We start from the raw sequence: 19,401 nt of genomic DNA on the forward strand, positions 1-19,401 counted from the left end.
CCAGGTGAAATACCAACGCTCGCTGATGTGGAAGACGCTTCATTGGGAGGCAATCAGCTCTGCTGAGGGAGAAAGAAAAATATGTGTGGTTTTTGCCGCCTTCACCTTGGCAGAGAAAAGTGGATGTAAAACTGGGACTGGGGTACAGCCTTCGGAGTTCTGGAAGATCAGCGACACCAGCTTGAGCCAAGAAAGAACACATGGTGGTTGTATGTGGCAGTGACACCTCAAGAAAAATCACTTTGAGTCGTGTGCCTGATCATTTAACTGCTATGGGCACAGGCCCAGTTTTCTCCCCAAGTCAAATGTAAATGGTTTAAGGAAGCCGGTCTTTCTTCCCCCTCCACTTTTACCATACTAAGTGTCTGACAGCCATTTTACTGTGTTTACAAATTATGAAAATTCTGGGCAGCTAATTATGAAAATATTGAGAAGTTGTATGAGAACTAACTCTCGGAGTTGGTGAAGGCAGAGAACAGACTGTGAAGTCTTTGAAAAATGAGCTGCTTGCTCTCCACTTCTGCCAGTAAATTTTGGTATTCCAGCATATTGCCATGTTAATCTGAAACCAAAAAGAAGGAAATCAATAAAAATCTAGGAGAAAAGGAGGGGAAGAGGCAAGCATCAATGCTTAGGAGATGAGAAAGGGCTGATCAGTTTCTAGGACCCATACATTTTGCTCCCCATGTATCATAAGCCAAAGAATCCAGGGAAAATATGAAAACAAGTTTTATAACCTAAATGAGAGGTGATAAATTTTAAGTTCTCTGTAAAAAGGGACAGCCTTTCTTCAAGTCTGACCTTGCTGTTTTCATACCATCTGGAAAGAAAATCTAGTTGTCTTCCCCCATTTGTTTTATGTTGAATAAAATTAATGCATGTGCAGTAATAACAGAAAGAATATAAGTACATTCTAGACTGATTATGAAGTTGCTTAGATTTCATGATATATCCCAGTAATTTAACAAACGTGGTTTTTTTTCTACAATGCCTTTCTTTCTTGCAGCAGATTTCTTTAGCTAATTTTTTATGTTAACCGAATCTATACAAAATAGAATTATTGTCATCCTCGCTGTGTAGAAAAGACAAGTCATGGCAGACAAACAAAAATTGTGCAAGTTTATAGATGATAAAATAATTTTAGAAAATAGTTATGTTGTTGTGTAGTCCTATAATCTCTCCATCAGACAATGAAACCTTCTGTGTTTAGATAATAGTACATAAAGTTCACTTTATAGTCCATCCTACAACCTCAGACTGTTTGCTATAAGACTATCATTGATGTCTTAAATTGCATCTCTAAAGTGGATACTGTCTAGTATTAGTATAAGCAGTCCAGGTGTTATATTATACAGAGGTAGCATTACTATGTAGATCTAACATAAGTATGCATCTTAAACTTAGAATCTTGTGAAGGTTATTAAGATTTTTTAACTCTAAATCCTTCCATTTTCTCATCCTTCTTGACACCAACAGATTCAGAAATTGTAAATAATATAAATTATATTAATTGATAAAATATAAAGTATAATCACATTTTCAACTTCCCCTATTGTTTGTTTCCGTAAGAAAAAGGCTAAGCTCTGGTTGTGAGCTCCTTATTACGTATTATAAGTCAAGAAACTTACAAAGTTTTTCCTGACTTTCCATGAGCAGAAAGCTTTATAAAAGCTACCATTTATGTCAAGTACAGAAAGGCAAGGAACATACACATTTACACATGTGAAAGAATGAAGAGGAAAAGAAAAGCTATGAGCTGAATTCTCAATGCACATAGTATTTAACTGAAATACAAAGCTACCTAGTAACTTATACTTTGTATTTTAATTGGGTATCTGCATGAATATGGATACATATAACTTCAGTACTTTTTAACTGGAACATCATCTATGTTATATGTCATTATATTAAATGTCATGATGAAGAGCCATTACATCTAAGTCTGTCATATTCTCCTGTTACAAAGGTCTAGGAAGTTGCCAAAAAGAAAATGTGTTTAGTGTGACATTGCTCATGCTTAGTGAAGCCATGCTGGTTGTTACTGTTCCTTAATGCTTCTGGGAGCTTAAAAGTCATTTTGTTTATACCTAGTCCTAGAGGCTTTCTTTTGAATGCAAGCATTTCTATGGCTTGAAGAATCCACACTGAGCTTTGGAACCTTTATCCATATTCAGACTTCAGGCATCCTTCTTATTCTCTATGCTTATTCACAGATACCAGACATCTGTTTGTTAACGTGTTTACTTGCCAGTGCTGTCAATATACTACAGGAAGTAAATCAGCCGGGCTCCAAAGTGTGGATTCATTCAAAACAGCTCGGGATATATCTAAAATATTTGCCCCATCTTTGGCATCATAACCTCCATTGCAAATTCTGCCGGGTCCTTTTCATTCCAAAGCTCATCCTGCTTGACTGTAAATACAGAAGTTAAATACAACATGAAAATATTGTGACCCAATTTGGCAGATGGTCACTAATGATGTTTTTTTTTATTATTATGTTAACAAATAACAAGTTTTTTTAGTGATTGATTTTGAAGTTAGAATATAAAGAGAATCAGTTACAGCAGAAAAATATAATGACTATGATCCTGTGATGCAGACATTTATCACTATTTTGCCTCAAACTGGGATGTCATCCACTGATTCTTGCTTCAGCGGCTAATTAGTTACATGATTTTGATAGATAGAGACAATAATTCAAGTATTAGAACATAATAATCATCTTCTGCTTTGGGGCTAGACATGTCTAAGTCAAGCAAAGTCTGTCTGTGTGTAATTCCGAAGGAATACAAGGTTAAAACCGTCTTGCCTAGTTTTTCTTTTTTTTAAGCCTCAAACAGAAGATCAGGTTCTTCATTAAAACCATGAAGCACCTAATATTCTGAGAAAGAATTTTATTTTTTCCTTTCTCTCTCTGGCACGCTCTCTCTCTCTCTCTCTGTCTCTCAGCATTTAATGAAATGAGGCAGCTAGCAACCTCTTTTCCAAGAGGTTGCCATAATTCAGTTATTTGACATTCTTTCTACTAAGGTATAATTTAAAAATCAACAGTGCACATCTACCCACTTGGAAACTTCTTGAGAATTTGTGAACTGACCAAGAACACCTTGTATCCTATCGTCTTCTCTCTAGCAGCACTGCAAAGGTACATGCTACCAAAAACCCTTTCATCAGTTTCAATTTTACAAGGGAGAAAGGATGCTGTCTAAGGACATGAAAACAACATAGTTGTCAGTACTATGGAGTTGGTAAGTCTTGACTCTTCAAATAGAGTTTCTTTTGAAGAGTCTGACCAGGTAATCTTTTGAAGATTACCTGACCTCAGGCAATCCACCAGCCTCAGCCTCCCAGAGTGCTGGGATTACAGGCATGAACCACTACACCCAGCCACTGCATCCAATCCTGATGGTTTGGAATTAGGTTGATATTGCCTTTCAACGTATGACATTTTATTTGCAATCGCTCAGAACACAGATGTAAAAATTTCTATCATCATTTGAAAATGAATGTCCCACTGGGGAAATTCCATGAGTATGTAAGTAGTTGCTTTGTTTACTGATGCACAGCTTATTCCACAGGATTCAGCAATCTTTTTCTGTATAGGACAGCTTAAAAATATTTTAGGCCTTACAGGCCATATGATACCATTTACAGATGATGTAGTATTGTTGTGGTTACTCAACTACAGAAGTAGCCATAGATATGTAAATGAACGAGCATGGTTATGTTCTGACAAAACTTTATTTATAAAAATAAGAAGCATGATTGTGCTCTGATAAATTTTTAACAAGCAGCAAGTTGAATTTGGCACACAGGTATTCACTACCTATGCATCTTAACACAATAGTGTCTTACAAGGATGAGGCAGATTCTGGATTAAGGGATAAAGAGCAACATATAATCAAAAGTTGGAACATGGGTAAAAAAACTGGAAATAGGTACTGATGGTTCTCTACCACTTCTCTCCATAGATATCTCTTCCTTTTCTTTGCCTCCGCTTGTTCTGTTGTTTTCACCTTCCTTTGTCACCTCTTTCCTTTATTTTCCCCTATTCTCTTCCAACAGCATTGCCTCTGTATAAAATCATCATGTAAAAGGATTTTGGGCATTTTCTCTCTAACAGCTTTTTTCTTCTATTGTCATCTCCAGCCCCTTGGCAGACACCAGCTACTTGATATCTCCAATCTGCCTCCCCTCACAAGACAGAGAAAATAACAAATATCTCTCAATTCCCCTTTATACCTCTCCCAAATGTCTTTCCCATGTTTTTCTCATTTTCTCCTGTCTTAAAACAAATGTGGACCCCACTCCTTTACAATTTGAATTTTTCCCACAATTCTTTTTTTTTTAATTTTTTTTTTAATTTTTTTTCAATTTTTTTTTTTCAATTTTTTTTTCTTTTTTGAGACAGATTCTCGCTCTGTCACCCAGGCTAGAGTGCAGTGGCACGATCTCCGCTCACTACAACCTTCACCTCCTGGGTTCAAGCGATTCTCCTGCCTCAGCCTCCCAAGTAGCTGGTATCACAGGCACATGCCACCACTCCCAGCTAATTCTTTTGTTGTTGTATTTTTAGTAGAGACGGGGCTTCAACATGTTGGCCAGGGTCTTCTCAAACTCCTGACCTCAGGTAATCCACCAGCCTCGGCCTCCCAGAGTGCTGGGATTACAGGCATGAGCCACTGCACCCAGGCTTTTTCCACAATTCTTGATTCCCATCCTTTGTAGCCTCCTCTGACATGGACCTTGCCAAATGAATCACTTTTTGTCTTTTTATATGTTCAATTTTCCTATCTCTCTGGTTTCTTTTCCTTAACCCACAATATATTAAAGTCTTCTCTATATTTAAGAAAATTAAAACAGTTGTCACGTCTACACCTTCTGCTTCCTGTCTTAACCCCCTTCCTTCAATCCCTGCTGAGTCCCCCCTCTTAGGCCTCTGCTCTCCTTCCTCTCTAGCATCTGCCTGGCCCATCACTTTCTCTCTCACTCTTTATCATCTTGGCTCTCATCTGATGATCCCCAAATCTTCATCCCACTGTGATGTTTCTCTACAGCTCGGATCTAAGTGTCCAGTTCCACAACATGTTTCTAAACACAGAGCCTGCTGACATATTGACTCAATATGCCCTAAAATTTAACTCATCAGTTTCCTGCAACTTCTTTGTATCCTCTATACCTTCAAATCTGTTTCGTTGTTGTTGTTGTTTTGTTGTTTTGAGAAAGAGTCTCACCCTGTTGCCCAGGCTGAAATGCAGTGGCACAATCTCAGCTCACTGCAACCTCCACCTCCCAGGTTCAAGCGATTCTCCTGCCTCAGCCTCCCAAGTAGCTGGGACTACAGGTGCCTGCCACCACGCCTGGCTAATTTTTATACTGTTAGTAGAGATGGGGTTTCACCATGTTAGCCAGGATGGTCTTGAACTTCTGACCTTGGGATCCGCCCAAATCAGTCAGGTCTTCCAAGTGTTGTCCATTTCTAGAATTTACCCATTATCTCTCCTTTAAGCCCTACCAATGCTACTCTAACTATATCTTCTTTTATTATCTGGTCTTTAAGAGCTTTCTCACTGATCTCTTAATTTAATAGTCTTGTTCTTCCAAGGCATCATCACACTGTTTCTAAGGTTCATATCACATTATTCTCCTCTTCAAAAAAAATGAGTGATAGCTTTTCACCCTTTGTAGTGTGAACTAAAATCTGCTTAGTTAACAAAACTCGGGGCTTTTTCCACTGTACTACATAATTATTCACTCTGTCTAATCTCCTTTCACCCATTACCCCAATCACATTGATTGAGTCTGCAAATCTAACACTGTATCATCAATCTTTCTAATTGAATATATGCCCTATATCTAATATTAATAGTTTAGAAAAATATTAAATACAATCCCATACCTCAAAATTTGCTATTTCCTTTTGTAGCATGATGCTGTCCTCTCCTGTTGAATGTATGTACACAATTCACCTGTCATTTAATATTCTGATTTTGCAATTATCACAAATATTTCATGTTTCCAAATAGTCAGATAATGTTATCTTGTTAACTTAGTACAATTCAACAATGAGTTGGGTAAACTAGTCAACATGGTGAAAGCATGCTTGTTCTTTTCTGCTTAGATGAGGCCCATAGCAATGATCATCATCATCTTCATCATCATAATTATCACCAGCATTCAGAGGGCCTAGAATTTTTAAAACTATTTTTCTTATTGGTCCTGTGCTTTCTTTCCAGCTGAGCTGATATGTTTAAATATTATAATATCTCGTGTATAAAAACGAAATGATTTTAAGTCTTGTTAAAATTATTTTTTCAAGATAAATTTCTCCCAGAAGCAGGGTTATGTTGTCAACGAAAATGAATCAGCTTTGTTACTCATAGATTTTCACACCTCACTTACATTCACTGTCCTGCTCCCTTAGCTTATAATTCCTCCCCCAACACCAAGCACCCAAACACAGTCATACACCTTCTCTCTTTCACTCTCCAATTAAAATCTTCTTCACAAACTCGCTCTTATACCTCTTTCTACACAAAGCTTACTACAGATTCCTAATCAGAATCAATTATGCTTTACCTCAAGCAAATTACTAAGTCTCTTGGGGTCTCCATTATACTATAAAATAAGAATAAAAAGAATACCTACATTATACAGTTGTTAAGTTACCAATCTCTTGAGAAGGTGCCTGGAAAATCGTGACCATGCATTAGATATTAGCTATTTTTATAATTATGCTAGTCTTCCCAAGTACAGTGAGCTCCTTAAATGCAATCAGCATTGGTTCGTGCTTGTGTCCATCTCACCCCATCTTACACAATGTCTTCCACTGAGTAAGTGGATGGAAATGGCCATGCTCACCAATGTTCAGCTTCACGGCTTCTTCCTTGGCATAGTCCTAGGCAGTGGTGTGCTCAATCTGCACCTTGCTCACTTGTGACAGCAGACTGTGCACATCTCTTCCCAATTCCATCCACATTTAGTAATATCCCATTTTTATCTGGTCTTTTTTCAAGAGATTTCTCACTGGTGTCCTAATTTAATAGTCTTACTTTTCCAAGACATCATCACAAGCTTGAACTTGACCATGGTGGGAGTTATTTACACTGGGGAAAATGGCAAATCCCATGAATCAGAGATTTTTTTTCCCCCTCTAGAAACCCAGTTGTTAAACTTTTACCAGCATACGTATGCTTCTAGGATACATTCCATCCCTTCTCTTCCATCTGATCAGTTCTGTATGAACACTGCTCAGTAACAGACTGTAAGTAGAAGCAGCATGTGTCACCTTCAGGAAACAGCAACTAGGAACAAGTATGCCTTTGCCATATTCGATCTCTCCCTTTCTTTTTCAATCACTGCAGAGGATTCAGTTGCAATCTTCAAAAAAAAAAAAAAAGAAAAATGGAACTACTAGATAAAGGTTCCTGGATCCCTGAATTACTTTGGGGAACAGAGAACTCTTCAGAACTTCATGCGATTGTTACATAATTCAGAAATAAGGCTTTATTGTGTTAAACTACTGAGATATTGGAGTAGCTATTATATCAATTAATCTACCACAGTACTGTAAGGAGCCCATAACATTGAGACAACAAAGTAGTCATTACGTCAAATAAGCACAAGTTGGCCCTCAATGGCCAGTATAAGACTCTTTAGCTAAAGAGCTAAATTTTCCCTAATTGGCTAGCATAGAAAAAAAAACATAGCCCAGTAAATCTAAATATATTCTTCCTGTGGCATCGTGCAACCAGCTATCTCTGGTGTCAGCTAGCAGGTTTGAATTAATGGGCAACTGTAAATGAAGCTGCATGTAACTAATTCTATAATTTCAAGTTATTCAGTGTAATTACAACAAAACTGCATTATAAATTTTGGGCATTATGAAGGATTTAAAAAATAAAGAAAATGGGTTTGAATAAAGCCTCATTATTAAATTACATTTGAGTAGCAGCCACCGTTATTGCAAAGCATAGACTCTAAACATATTATTAGCATCAGAAAATGTTTGTTTTGTATCTTTGTATTAATGGGAAAATGTAGTAAACATAAATAGAAGATTTTCTATTCAGGGGAAATTCTCAAGAACAAAAAAGGATAAATTAGTAGTGCCTTAATGGAGGTAAGCTTTCTCTCTTGGCATCTATCAAGCACTTCTTGCCCCACCGTGAGTATGATCAGCTATACCCAGCAGAGAGTCCAAAAGAATGGAGAGTCTCAAGAAAAATAAAACTGCCTTCTTCTGGTCTGAAACATTGGGTGCTTTCACACTGATCTTTTGTTAGTGGCTTTTTTTAATTTCTTTTTTTTTTAGATATAAAAAGATAAGAATGCTTATTAACTATGTGAGTGACAGATATTTGAAAACACTTCATTCCAATAACTCATCAGCTTTAGTGTTTTAAGGCATTGCAGAAAAAAAAAAAATGGATAAAAGAGGGATAAATACCAGTGGTTATATCTGCATGTCCTCCTGGTGATGAGAGCAGTTCCAGTGAAAGCCAGTCAAGCCCACAGGGAAAATACCAGGTTGATTTGAACATGGCTCAAAGTTGAGTTCCAGAAATCAATTTCTAACTCCCTAGTAATTCAAAAATTGGAGGCTGCATGTGTGTAGAGAATTATGTGGTATCCCTCCCTCCCAAAAATATGACATTCCCTTTTCTAAAACCCAAGAGGTAGGTGCTCTCTTGGGAAACTTTTGGAAACATAATGTTACGCTATGGGTAGAAAGGAGACATGGACTACTATTCCTGAGCATGTGGTAGAACTATATTCTATATAGTGCATGAAATAGCAGTTTGGGCAGCGCCATCTAAGGCTAAATTGATCCATATGATTGGAATTTTGCCCAGACCCTTTAACCAAAGGGGGAAAAAAGGCATCATTTTGAAATTAGCATTATCAATACGGTAATACATTTTGAACGCTAGTTGGGCCTGACATAGGAAGTGATGTAATAAGGGAGAGCTTACTGCTCCTGCCCCTTGAACAGGAAATATTTTCCTTGAGGAATAGAATACTTGAAAACTGCAGATTGCATTTTAATATTAACCAGATTTCTACATTAAACATGATTTCCGAGAACAATTTGATTTTTCTTTTTTTTCTCTCTCTCTCTTTACCCCCACTGCACCCCTCAAGCAAGTGATCAGAACTGCACTCAACCACAGCCAGCTCCTGGAATGGACCCAGGGCTGCCTGCAATTTAAATGTCAAACTTGGTGCCATTGAGCGGTGGAGAATCACTCAGCAACATGTGTCACTCATTGCTGCCCTGCCAATCGTTATTGTTTCTTGCTGCATTCAGGTGGCTACAGATTCTCTCCTGGTTTCCTTGATTATCTCCAAGTGTGAAAATTTAAATCTTGTTCCTTCTTCACTCTGCTTAAGATGTGTAAGTGTAATCACCTTCTAAAACAACCAAGGAGCAACAAGAAAATTACCAAACCTGCTTTATATTTTGAAAGGCACAAGAAAGGAATGTTTTTTAAGCTCCTAGAACTAGTTTCTGTAACTAACTGCAGAGTTGAAAACCCTTTTAACTGGCTAAACATATCTATCCCCGGTGGACATATACACAAAAATTCTAAGCTACCAAAAATGGCCTCTCTCAGGGCAGAGTTGACAGCAGTGACAACCCCTGATTGGTTAATGGAAGCACTTCAGGATTTATCAGTTGTGATTGCTTTCATCTTTGGCAGCCAGTAAAATCGTGAAATAAAGACGATTTAACCACAGTTGTTCAGGGACAGGGGAGGTGGTTGAAGCAGGGCTACAAGTAATGTGCTGTCATTCTTGATTGGTAGAAAGCAGACGGTTGTGAAATGGGGGCCACAAAGGAGGATGATTAAGGAGACCAAGAACATAGAATTGCAATGCAATAAACCCAAAGCATGGGTACTGGATGCATGCAATGGCATTCATGAGGTTGATAATTAGAGCATTATAAGATAATGCAGGATATATGGTAAGCAATGGTTATAAACAGAGTTTTTATGACTTTGCCTAGGTAAATAAGAATTTCTACTAACATGGGGGAAGTAAGGAATTAGGAAAACAAAAAGCAACCATGAAGTCACTCTGAGGATCTAGGAGTATCCCACACCCCCCAAAAAGTGGTGTCATAAGCAAAGGAACACATACAGCAAAACTGTCAGTAATCATTGGCCTCGAGATGTGCTCCTCAATAAGTCACAAATGGGGCAGAAAGCCATCATGCACAGTAGGTGGTGTTCACCTGAAAATGATGCTACCCTCTCCCTACAGAGAGAGTTCATTTCTTCAACAGAGATAAATGTTTTGGACAAGATCTCTAGCTCTTGGGCATTAGAGGTTCTTGAGAGAAAAATAGCACAGTTATTAACTCTTTATCTCAATGCAGCATAAGTGCTTCAGAGCCATATCATCTCCTTCTCTATACTCATCCTCAATCTGGCTTTATGGAGGAAGGAAGAAATCTAACGCTTATAGAAAACCTACTATGTACTAGACTGATTATTCTGTATATTAAATTTTATTACATCTTACATCCAACAACCCTGTAAAATAGACATTATCTCAACTTACAAAATGAGGAAACAGGCACAGTTTATATTCTAAGATCACAAGGCACAAGATATGTGTGTGACGTTTTCAATCACAGAAGCAGAATTTGAACTTAAGATTGCCTCAGTCAAAGATGAGTGCCCTTTTCATTATATCACATCTGCTACCCACATGAGTCAGTTCTCAGTTTGACCTGATATCTGGGATTATCAGTAAATAGCCCTGAGCGTCTGTGATTTATTTTTCTCAACTTTTTCTCATTGTACTGATCCAATATCCAGAATGAGTCTTTTGCCCCAATATTCCTTCTTCAATCACTCCAGTGTCTGGGCCTGCAGTCAATGTCTTCTGTTGATCCCCTAGTCCATTTGACTGAAGACCTCCCTGTCCATAACACAGCATCATTCTAAGACCTTCATTCTTTCTTCTACACCAGTAGTTTCTGCAAAGTAGAGGTAAACCTTCAGGGTGACTGCTTCTTGCCTGCCTCTTCCACGGATTTGTTTACTTCCATATTCTGAACCCACTCCTTCACAAACACACCCAATTTGGAAGACATTTTCCTAATTCTAGAAGCAGTGGGTACCTGTAGATGACGTTCTATTAGAGCTTCTATAAGAACTACAAAACACCTAAAAGCATTTTTAGTGGTTTTACTTTCAACTATGAAAACACCTGAAGCAAAACTGATGGAGCAAAGGGGGAAAAAGGTAAGTTTATAGTTACAAAGATTTCAATGTTCCCATTAATTGGTAGATAAATAGATGGAAATTCAGTTGGTTAACAACATTATCAATAAATTTCATTAATATCTACAGAGAAATAAATTTCAAATCCACAGAGTACAAACTCTACAAGTCCACACGAACCAGTCACCAAGATAAACCATATGTTTGGCTCTAAAATAAGTCTCAATAGTTTAAACAAAGATTATAATCAAACAAAGCATATTTCCCAACTACAACTGGAATTAAATTAGGAAAAGTAAAAATATTTCTGCAAGGCCGGGTGTGTTGGCTCATACCTGTAATCCCAGCACTTTGGGTGGCCGAGGCAAGCGGATCACAAGGTCAGGAGTTCGAGACCATCCTGCCTAACACAGTGCAACCCTGTCTCCACTAAAAATACAAAAGTATTAGCCAGGCGTGGTGGCGGGCGCCTGTAGTCCCAGCTACTTGGGAGGCTGAGGCAGGAGAATGGCATGAACCCGGGAAGCAGAGCTTGCAGTGAGCCGAGATGGCACCACTGCACTCCAGCCTGGGCAATACAGCAAGACTCCGTCTCAAAAAAAAAAAAAAAAAAGAAAGAAATATGTTGGCAAAATATTCAAATATTTAGGAATTAAAGAACATGTTTCTAAGTAACTCATGAATGAAGAAAAATTACTGGCTATAGTAAATATTTCTGATTAAATGAACATGAAAACACAACATACATATCTGTGAGATACAGCAAAAGAAATGCTTAGAATGAAACATGTAGTTTTAAGTGCATCTATTACAAAAGAAGAAAGGTCCAAAATTCATGATACACACATCACCTTAAGAATCTAAAAAGAAGAAAAAAACCCAAGAGAACAAAATATAAATTGCAGAAATAATCATCAGAAAGAAAAATCGATGAAAGCATAGCAAGGTAATTTTTAAGCATGAATAAAACTGATAAACATATGCCTTAGCTGATCACTAAATATTAACAAAATCAGGAATAAGAGAAGGAACATCAGTACACTATATTTTAGACAGTAAAAGATAATTAAAAATTATAATAATTATACTAACGAATGTGAATACTTAGATGTAACAGACAAGTACTTTGAAAAATTAAATTGGCCAAAACTGACAAAAGAAGAAACAGACAATGTAAATAATCTTCTATCAAAGAAACTGAATCTGTAATTACATATCTTCCCCAAAAAAGGATTCTAGACTCATAATGGCTTTAGGGTGAATTCTATAAAGGATAGAACTGTTATTGTTTCTTGCTTCATTTAGGAATAAAGTAATCCTATGCACATTTTTTTAGGGTAAAAATGAGACAGCAACATTCTTCAACCCTTTTTGCAGATTTTGCACTGTCAGCAAAACCATAAAAGACATTGCAAGAAAGATTTGTAGATCAATATTACTCATGAATATAGAAACAAAAGTTCCAAATAAAATTTTAGCAAATTAAATTTAAAATATTTAAACTTGATGATATACCACCATCAAATGGGATTATTATCCCAACAATGTAAAATTGGTTGAATTTTCAAAATCAATGGATATGATTCACCATGTCAGTGAAATAAAAGGGGAAAAAAAACCTATGATCAACTCAATAGATACACAAAATAAATTTGACAAAATTAAACACTCATTTGTGATAAACACTCTCAGGACATTAGGAATAAATAGTATATTTCTCAATTTTATGAGGGCACCTACAGAAAATCTTTAGTTGATATCAAACTTACTGGTAAAAGACTGACAGCTTTCTACCTAAAATCAGAAACAATGCAAATATGTCCATTTTAAGTACCTCCATTCAACACTGTATTCCAATTCCTGCCCAATGCAATACGACAGGGGAAAAAATAGCATACAGATTGGAAAAAAAGCAACAACACACTCTTCACTGATGACATGATCACAAACACGGAACTCCCAAAGAAAACCTACAAGAAAGCTATATGAACTTAATTAAGCGTCTTTCTCAGAGTCATAATATATAAGGGTAATATAATGAATTTCTATGAAAACTGCAGGAATGTTTCATACAGCTATTTTTTGCATACTTTGAATGACAGACTATGAGATATGGGAAAATCCACTTTAGGGAGAATCAAGATATCTAGATAAATACAAATTAGGAAAGACATCCTCGCTTAATGACAGTTGAGCTTGCTCCACAATGTACATCACTTGAAACCCAACTATATATAGTTTTATATATAGTACTATATATAGTTATATATAGTTTTATATATAGTACTATATATAGTTATATATAGTATATGTATTACAACTATATATTATATTACAACTATATATTTTATATATATATATATCTTATAGTGGAGTTAAAACTAAGATATAATGATGAGCCAAAGTTACTACCAATGATGAAATGTAGTATCATTTTCAGGTTGCTGAAATGGAATTCCAGCATATAAGACATTAAGTGCCAATCAGAAGAGAGATGCCATGTATATAAAGAAGCTCTGGACAGAAGATTAATACCAGGAACATCGAATCACTTTTTATGCTAAGGAATCTAACATCACTTTAGCACCTGTAATTTGTCATCATTATTTAGCCATGAAATGAAAAGGTGAGCCAAATGGTATGTGCTTTCCAGTGGTAAGTTTATGTTGGAATGAGATATTGGGCCACCGGAGCTGCTAAAATATGTTTTAATGAATTCATAAAGAAAATCCAGACACTTAAAAAAATAACAAGGCCTACAACAGTGTATTTCAACAGGTTTGCTAAAGGGGAATCAATATTTTTCCTTGAGACTTACTTCCTCAGATTCTGTATTGCAAATATAGACATTGTAAAATGAAGAGATCATTGGTTTCGTCTTAAATACTAATGAGACAACGGCCAGAAGTTTTAAATTTAAGGCCTAGACTTGTGATAGAGCTGCTTCTCATACAGGCGACTTTACCTCATACATTCCAGATTGTGTAACAACAGGAATTATTTTTCATATGTTCCCTAAGTAAATAGAATGACAAATATACACAAAAACTTTGTCACAAAGTTAAAGAACTATCACAGCTCTGAATAAATTACTATAGTCACATAAAATTATTATAACTGCAAAGATGTATTTTTTACTAAACTTAATGTAACAATGGTTAATGATTGTCCTAAAAAATGCTAGGTGATACAGTTACTAATAATATTAATAGTCTACACTTTACTTTTACCATGTTTACTATACACAGCATTCTTTGTTACGATGCATCCAATCCTCATAACAACCCCAGGAAGAATGTATTATTATTTTTCCCATTTTGGCGGTGAGATAATCAGGGTACAGACAGTTTAAACTGTTGCCAAGTTCATTTAGCTAGTGGCATGGTTTCTTTTCATAAGCATGTTTGTCAGCATTGAGATTTATAAACAAGTGTGTCATACTCTAAAGACTGAACTGTTAAACACTATGATATTCTGTATTACAAACCAAAAAAAAAGTAAAAGTATCTAGAAAAACTAAACATTCCGTAGTTTTTCTCCCACCCTTAAAAGCTTTGTGCACAAAGTATAATAAGGTATAGTGGAAATATGGAAGTAACTGTTTAATCTTTTAGTAATTAGAATTTGCCATATAAGAACCAAAGGCTACCACATATACGAGTCACATAATTTTACCAAAATAGTCACATAGAAAACAAAATTTTAAAAAAATAAGAGAACTAAATAAAAGTCCATATCATTGAAGTAATTAGAATGAATCAACTCTGTTAAAGTCCCTGTGAAAACACACACACACACACATACACACTACCCTTTCTTGTAATTTTTTGAGTTGGTGTACCAGAATTTCAAATAACGAAGCTTTTATACATTACTGAATTCTAATCAAGGAATAAAAAGGTTCTAAACATTGCTTTGAAGAAGTGAAAACCAAACAGCTTCTAAACACATTTAGCGGTGAGAAAAGTGACTTTCATGGTGGAGACAGTATTGGGGTGAATATGTAGGAAAAAAATCGACTAATGGTTAACTGCTGCAAAGACTAATAGTTCTTGCAGAATCATGGAGACAAAGCTGAAAGGATCTCTGAAGATATTTGAATTCCCCCCTCCCCTCTCCATAGCACCAGGGATCCTTAATCCAAACCATTCTAGGTAGAAGGGTCTCTTCTTTATTTTAAGGACATATCCAGGGACACCGATTTCAAAATTGCCCTCACTCACACATTTCGTATATTTCCCCCAGCTTTTGTAAATCTCTCTTTTTATTAAGTCAATCTAACTTTCCCATTTGAGCACTGGGTTTGGAGCATGAGTATTACGTAAGCCTTCTCTTTTTCCCTATCCAAGAAGAAAATATTCAGCAAACAAAGTTCCAAAAGAGCCCCAGAGAAATTTCTCTACATCTTCCTATATATCTGGAGGTCAAAGGATTCCTTGCCCACCACCTTTTCCTACACCTATCAATCAACGCTCAAACAAAAGACATGTTTGAGCACACAAATACACACACACATACACACACACACAGGCCTTCCTCAAGGAGCTTTCACCCAACACACATTCTGGGATCATTCCATTCTAAGCTCGTCCCATTCTCTTTCCCAAGTGTAATCTTTGTAACACAGAGCACATTTTTCATATTTATGTATGGCACTTACTAAATATATAGATGCAACAGTTCCTTTCTGGGCCCATAGAAACAGAATGTGTAGGGCTTAAACCCCAGAATCTGTATTTTATTTTATTTTATTTTTTTTGAGATAGGGTTGTGGAGTCCTAAGGAGTTAAAAGAAAACTGAAAAATGGACTTAGCTGGCAGGGACAGAAACAGGGGTAGAGGGGAACAAATGTTCCAAGAAATGGGATCAACTGCAAATGACTCACCTGCACCCAAGCATTCTGTCTGCAAGCATTCAGCCTAAGCAGTACGACCTTATAAAATTCCCCTCCAGCCCCTGCCTCTTGGCAGACAGCCTTCTTTCTGCTGTCTTGCCCATTGCTTCCTTGCAATGTATCTCCCCCTTTCCTCTAAATAAATCTGCTTTTCTAAACTCACTACTGTCTTGGCAAATTCCTTTACTATTTGCGTGCCAGCCCCAGACAGTCATTGACCACGACAAGGGTCTCTATGGCCCAGGCTGGAGTGCAGTAGTGTGATCATGGCCTACTGCAGTCTCTACATCCTGGGGCTCAAGCAATCCTCCCACCTCAGCCTCCTGAGTAGCTGGGACTACAGATATGTGCCACCATGCCCAGCAAACTTTTTTATTATTATTTTTTGCAGAGATAGGGTTTGCCCAGGCTGGGCTCAAACTCCTGAGTTCAAGTGATCCGCCCACCTCGAGCTCCCAAAATGTGGGGTTGACAGGCATGAGCCACCAGGCCTGACTGGAATCTGCAATTTTAAAACAAGTTCTTCCTGCAATTCTTACACAAATTAAACACTGAGAGGTCCCTAGTGAGCTTAACATCAGGTGTCAATGGCTCTAATTTAGAAAGGCTTTTCTTGCTTTCTGGCAGGAAACTCTAAGGTGCTGAGACACCTGAGTGCCTTTAGTGAACAGTCCCCCACTGTTCAAACAATGCCAGAGTCTCAATCAAGAGCAAGGGTCAAAGATACCTAAAATTGCCAAGATACGCACCCCTTATTAATCAGCTATGCATTAAAAGTGAATGATGCTCTCTCACTGTATACTCTGGTTCACTCAAAACACCAAAATGCCAATGAATACCTCAAGAAAGAAGATAGCTCTTTTCTGAGGTTCTCCTGGCTCTCCTTGACTTCATGGAATTTCCATCTGAACATAACATGTATTTTTGTTAATAATGAGGAAGTCCCTGCAACTTTTGATTCTATGTCATCTTTAAAGGAAACATTTAGGTTTCATTAGTGTTTAAGTATAGTAATGCAAAGGATAATATACATGAATGGGCTTAACTATTGGACATCTCTGTCAATTATTAGCATACTAAAAATGTGAAAGGATTTGTCTTACTGGTTTTGATATTCTTCAATACGCCTTATTATTTTGTGACTTTTCTTGATCTTACAGGCTTGATACAAAAACATCTCCCAGCGTGTAGAAATTTTATCATTTGGGGGAAAATATATTGTAATATATCTCAAGTGTTATGCAAATCCTATAGTTGGGGCATTGAATAATTACATCTATCCATAATTTTTTTTTGAGGCAGAGTCTCACTCTGTTGCCCAGACTGGAGTGCAGTGGCAAGATCTCGGCTCACTGCAACCACCACCTCTTGGTTTCAAGCAATTCTCCTGCTTCAGCCTCCCGAGTAGCTGGAATCACAGGCACCCACCACCGTGCCCGGCTGATTTTTAAATTTTCAGTACAGAAGGGGTTTCACCACGTTGGCCAGGCTGGTCTCGAACTCCTGACCTCAGGTGATCTGCTTGCCTAGGCCTCCCAACATGCTGGAATTACAGGCATGAGTCACCATGCCCAGCCTATATCCATCTTTTTTTTAACCAAATTGCAAGGTATTGATCATATTATCTAAACAACATTAGAACAATGGCACATGTCCAAAAAAGATAAAGTAGTGTCATTTTCCCCCTTTATATAAACATTTGTATAAACTCTACAAATGCAAACTCATCTATGGTGACAGAAAGAGAGTGGGGGATAGGAATGAGTGGGTAGATAGGTGGTTGCATTGGAAATGAGTATAAAAATCACAAGGTTGGGCTGGGCGCAGTGGCTCACTCCTGTAATCCCAGCACTTTGGGAGGCTGAGCAGGGTGGATCACCTGAGGTCGAGAGTTTGAGACCAGCCTGACCAACATGGAGAAACCCCATCGCTACTAAAAATACAATATTAGCTGGGCATGGTGGCACACGCCTGTAATCCCAGCTACTAGGGAGGGTGAAGCAGGAGAATCGCTTGAACCTGGGAGGCGGAGGTTGCAGTGAGCCGAGATCGTGCCATTGCACTCCAGTCTGGGCAACAAGAGCGAAACTCCATCTCAAAACAACAAAACAAAACAAAACAAAACAAAAAAAAACCGCACAAGGTAAGTTTAGGAGTAATACAAACACTGAATATTTTGATTGTTGATGGTTTCACAGGTGTCGGAACTGAATAAAATGTACAAATTAAATACATGTAGTTTATTTCTTCAATAAAGCTGTACAAAAGATGGATGGAAAGCTTTGTACAGTAATATTTACAAGCTAAATCAAACAAGGATGGGGTTGATTACAAATTTGTCTTTTTTGCCTATCTTTTTCCCCACTGGAATCAGAGTACTTGCTCTTAGGTCAAAATGTCATCTCTTATTACAAATATTAAGTATGTTCCAAAGTATCCAAGTCGTTCACACAGCAGAAATGGGAAAGAAAGAATCCATCCAACAGATAGTGTAGGGTTTTAATCTAGCTTTACAAAGATAAACAGGACAGCAAGTATGTTTTGAGCCTTGGTTTCTGGTAGAATGGTGGTGCTAATTACAAAATTAGGGATTTGAGAGAGATTTTGGTTGAGTTTGGATTTAAAACATGTAGTCTGCAGAGTCAGTATGACGTGTAGGAAAGCAGTTGGAAATGTGAAACTGTAATAGTGGGCAGCTGCTCCCATTCCTGCTCCTCTACTTAACATTTTCTTATCTGTTTAGAGTAGTGCTGTCCAATAGAATATTCTGCAATAGTGCAAATGTTCTATCTCTACACTATCCAGTAGGATAGTCACTAGTGGCTGTGGCTATTGAATATTTGAAATGTACCTCGTGAATAAATAAACTTTAATTCAAATTAGTTTAAATTCAATAGCCACATACAGCTAGTGGCTACCATATTAGACAGCATAGACTTGGAAAATCATGACCCATTTGAAATCTCAATCTAGGAACTTCAGATAAACCTATCTACCTCATTTTTAAATTTTCCATTATTTCTTTATTGAATAAATATTGATTAAATGCTTATACTGTTTTGTGAATTATTGCATTCCCACCATTTAGCACAAATAAGGTCTTGCCCTCATGAAAGTTTTGTTCCACTGGGTCCCATTGGTCACCAAATCAAATTCCAAAACTTGGAACTTCTTTCAACTTTACCTACCTCATCTCTGCTACTTTCAATAAAGTCACAAGGCCATTAAAATTCATCCAAAAGGGGGAATAACCTAAACATTTTGTT

This window comes from Rhinopithecus bieti, unplaced genomic scaffold (assembly GCF_001698545.2).
Source record: "Rhinopithecus bieti isolate Rb0 unplaced genomic scaffold, ASM169854v2 scaffold_2349, whole genome shotgun sequence".
Classification (NCBI taxonomy): Eukaryota; Metazoa; Chordata; class Mammalia; order Primates; family Cercopithecidae; genus Rhinopithecus; species Rhinopithecus bieti.